Genomic DNA, 5087 nt, shown 5'->3' with positions numbered 1-5087 from the left:
TATATATACTATAACAATTCGATAGAATACCAATTAATCTAACTGGTCTAGTGGTTTCTGGTATTGGTTAAATTATTGAGGTGCTGGGTTCGACTCCTAGAGGCTACAACTTTTTTTTTCCCATGATTTTGCAAAACGACGTCGTTTCATTATATACGAATGTTTTCGTTCCAACGGAGAATCCAACGTGGCAGATAAGTCAGCCACCGTTAACAATTAAACAGGGTTAACTGACGGATCAAAAGTCAATGTAGGTTTTGGCCAAAAATATACGGTTCGGGTATCAATTTACACAATTTATGGAGTACAAAAACGTGTCGACACAACACAAAAATACAGGTATGAAATGATACCAGTACGTGTGTTTGAGGCACGTATTGACCGCTTTCCCAGCATTATACTTTAAATCATCTAATCAGCTTTTGTTAATAGAGCATTTAAGAGAGCATTTAGAAGATGTAAATGCTCTCCTAAATGTTCTTTCCTCTTTGCTCTCACATGGAGTTTTTTCAAAGCATTATGCTTTTAAATATTTTAATAATTTAAAATTATCTTATATAATTAATTTATTTTGTTAAAATAACATCAAATATTATATTTATATTAAAATATAAATTTTACATGTTAACACTAATATTTTCTTATATATATTTTACAAATACTATTATATTATAATTAAGTGATAATTTAATAAATATGAATAAATATAAAAATATTATAAATATAATATCCCGCATATAAATAAATATATTAGATATTTTTAAAAAATATATATATATAACTACTCTTAGCTATGTTAATCACTTATAATATATATATATATTAATAAAAACATACAGCTTCAGTATCACACTATTTATGCTGTTTAAGCATAATGCTTTAATACAAAATGATTGACTGGTCTATATTACCGAAGAAGCTACTCTTAATGATTGCTGTCCATTTGTATTCCATCCTCGAACTCCTCCATTCCATGCCAAAATGAGAAATTAAGATATGGAGGCGTTTCGAGGATAAAATACAAACGGACAGCAATCATTAAGAGTAGCTTCTTCGGTAACATAGACCAGTCAATCATTTTGTTCATTCTCTTTGTTTCACAATTTTTCATATAAAAAAGCAAAACGCTATCATTCTTTTATAGCTATGAATCGATGTGTTTGTTGGTCTTGACTTTTTAGAGCAACTAAATAAAATGTTGAATAGTGCAGCAATTCGTATAAGGTAATATCTATTCAAAAAGAGATTTATGGGAAGAATCTTATTATAGGTCATTTCTTTAAAATCAACGCAGAGCATTTTGGACTTAGTAAAATCAATGAATTGACATCGATTTTTTTCCATATGATAAAACTATTTTAGATTTTATGTAAACTTTGACCAAATAAAAGATTTTATTAGATTTTAACCCGCCCAAGGATGGATGGGCGGTTGTTGGGCAAAATAAAATTATTATCTAAATACTGTATAATTTAGTATTGGCACGTTAATAATAATCCCTCGAAAATTAAGATTTAATATACTTCTTAATTTGAGTGGGATTAGGGTCTCAAGCAAACATATAAATAGAGAAGTCCTATAATAAATAAAGGGAGGAAAAAGAAACCCTAAAAAACTCTTTCCTTGAATTATGATGGCTTGATCCTTAAACAGGGTACGTAGGCATCTAAGACACAGCTATAAATCAGAGAAAAACCGAGAGCGATGATCTTCATCGATCCGTAAATCTGTTCTATTCGAACCGGTTAAAATTTGTCCAAACAGTTTGGCGCTAGAAGGAGGGGCGGTTTTAACTACGTGAGCAAAGATGGAAATTCCAAGAGATAATTCAGTTTTGACGACATGAGTTAACAAGAGGTTGAAGAAAGTGGAGCAGAGATTGTTAACAGGATGCGACGACAAAATCATGAGTCGACAATGGTGTGGAAGAGGAATATTCAATCGTTTTCTACTCCAACAAAAAAGAAAATTACAAATTCTTTATGGAAAAAACAACTCAGTTATTGAAACCCAATTTCACTTCTGGAGCAAGTCATCGCCATCACCTACTCGGCTCTTTCGAGACTTATTTCCGTCACCTCTAATTTCTTTCGAATCTGGTCAAAACCCAGAAGAACGATCAAACCTGAAACCCAAGCAAAAATCACAATGCAGAACCAAGCACTGCACCAAGCCCAATCGTTGGATTGTATCAGAAGAGCAAATACAGAATCATAAAAGTTTTTCCTTTGTTATCTATGAACCTGAGGAGAATGTGAACACTGATGCTGATGAGCAACGAAGGCAGAAATTTTAAAGAACAAAAATCACCAAAAACAAAGATAAGAGTACCACTTTTCTTATTACATGTTTTGATTTTAATTAAAAGATGCTCGGGTTCTACTAAAAGATGACAATGAGCGTCTTTAAGTAATCAGCTATTTGATATAGCCTCATGAATCTGAAAAGTGGTGAATTTGAAGACGTACTCACCATCAAAAGTAAGCAAGAAGCCTTACGATTCCAGGAAGAAATTGTCCGAAGAAAATAAGTCTATATGTTCAACAACTTTATCAAGAAACTCAAAAAGCATGGAAGACGCTACAATGCAACTGCATTGATATTCATTTAGTTTTGGTTGCAGAAACCAAATTCAAGGATCTGAATCAGCAAAAAGATAAGTATCAGTTTCTATGCTAGCTACATACATGCTATGATTCAAATCTGGTATAAAATTAAATATCTTAACAAAAAGTATGCAGGATCTACAAATTGTCTCCTCAACAAGAGAGTTCACCTTCAGCAACGCAAACATGGCCAAAGCGCGCAACTCCAGTAACGTAATTGTGTCCTTGCATCACAATAACAAGATAAGTTTTCTACTGACTAATCATCAAGTTTCTTTGAATAGCGTGATTACTATAAAATCTGGAACCTTTTTGTTTTTTGTACTCCATGAGATGAGACAAGAAACATACGTCCTTACTATTTAAATAATCAATTGCTTAGCTACGATGTTCTATATATACGACTATCAAAGCTAAACGTAGTGAGGAACATAACAATGTGTTGAAAAAGTTCCCCAAAGTTAAGTGCTTAAGCACAGCGATTTCTAAAGATCATCAGAGGTTAAGCAGCTACAATGAGTAAATATAGAGGTGTCTTTAAAGTTATTAGAAGCTACGTGCTCATTTAAAATAGTCTAGAAGACTACTCTCAACTACGGTGAAGGCTAAGTGCCTAATGACAAAGGTCTAAGGACCTCAAGTAACTTTAGACGACATGTTTGTCTCTTAAGTCACTCGGAAAAGTGGTGGCCATAAAACATATCAGAGGCATGACCTCCAAACAATGACTACGGTCAATATAAAACAAATACAAGCATCAAAATGCTCATCACAAATATTAGAGGCATGACCTCCGAACAATGACTACGGTCAATGCTCATCACAAATATTAGAGGCATGACCTCCAACAATGACTATGGTCAATACCAAAAAATAGAAGCATCAAAATGCTCATTACAAATTTTAGAGGCATGACCTCCAAACAATGAAAACTAAAGGCCAGTTGTCCTATGAAAGAGTAGCGACGATTGTCACCTCAAAAGAGAAGTATAAATTTGAGGCAAAACTCATGAGAGATAGAAAAGTAATTACGATTGCTGCAAAAGAAGATGTTAAAGTCGTTATATAAAGCTGACTAACGTCGGCATAAACATTGCTAAGGCAATAAGAGGAAGCGACCACGATCGCCAAAAATTTTATGACTACGGTCGTTTACCAATGAAAAGTAGTGACAAAAATCACTGAAACATAAGAGACAATAGCTCCTGTTTATTTAGCCAAAACCACGTAATTAGTGGCCAGAAAATATAATCTAGGGGGCAATGAGCTTCTGAGAACGATGGATTTCTATGGCCACTGACCTACAAAAGTTAATGATTATGGTTATTACGAATTAAAAATCAGAGGCAATGCCTTCTAAGAAAAATAAGTGATGACGATCACTTAAATAAGAATAAGAGGCAAAGCCTCCTATGTGACGATCACTTAAAAAAAAAAATAGAGGCAAAACCTTCTATATAACAAGAAGCATCAAGTTCTCATTACATAAAGAAATAAGAGGTAATGCCTCCCAACAAATAGAAGTGATTATGTTCACTTAAAAGAAAAACAGAGGCAAAGCCTCCTAAAAAATAAGAAGCAGCTATTGTACGCACAATAAACTGAGTCATAAGCATTGCCTTTCAAAAAGAACAGTGACAAGAATCACAAAAGAGTAGAGGCACTCTCTGATGGAACACAACTAATATGATTGCCGCAAAATTAAAGAGACGCAAAGCCATCTTATAAGAGCAGCGTCTACAATCACTAGCCAATAACTATGGTCATTGACTGAGAAAAAGTAGTGAAAAAATTACTCGAAGTTATTCAAGAGACAAGAGCTCTTATGAAGAATAATTTGGCTACGGTCACGTATTTAGAAAATAGTAACAAACAGCCACCAAAAATTAGGGGCAATAACCTCCCAAAAAGATTATTGACTACAGTTACGGACCTACAAAATTTAGTGGTTATGGACACTGCAAACTAAAGAACATAATGCAGCAACTGCGATCGTTACAAAAGGCAACACCTTCTAAGAAAAAAGCCTTAAGGAATTGACAAGCAGCGATGTTGGTGTAGATGGCTGCGACCACTATCATCGTCAAACTAAAGGAACGAGTTCAATGAAAATTGAATAAAATGACTACGGATGCTAAGGATTAACCCTTCGGTAATCGATGCCAAATCGAAGGGAAACATCATTAGGAAAGTTGTACTAGGTTCAAATGTCGAATATCAGACATTTGTGGTAGGTTCGGTCACACACTACCTAAAAATAAAAGCGACTATAGTCACTACAAAAAGTATCGGTATTAAAGCTTATTTAAGAAGAAAGGCTTAAAGAAGAAATATAGAGAAAATATCTCCTAACAGAGACAGTAGTAACAATCACTACCAGAGATGAGGGGCAAAGCCTTCTAATAAAACGAAGTGATGACTGTCACTACAATAATGACAACAGCTACTGCAAAGCCTCTTAAGAAACGGCAATGCGAGTGA

This window comes from Eutrema salsugineum, unplaced genomic scaffold (genome assembly GCF_000478725.1).
Source record: "Eutrema salsugineum unplaced genomic scaffold, Eutsalg1_0 scaffold_2, whole genome shotgun sequence".
Taxonomy (NCBI): domain Eukaryota; kingdom Viridiplantae; phylum Streptophyta; class Magnoliopsida; order Brassicales; family Brassicaceae; genus Eutrema; species Eutrema salsugineum.
Note: the sequence above shows the minus strand (reverse complement) of the source record.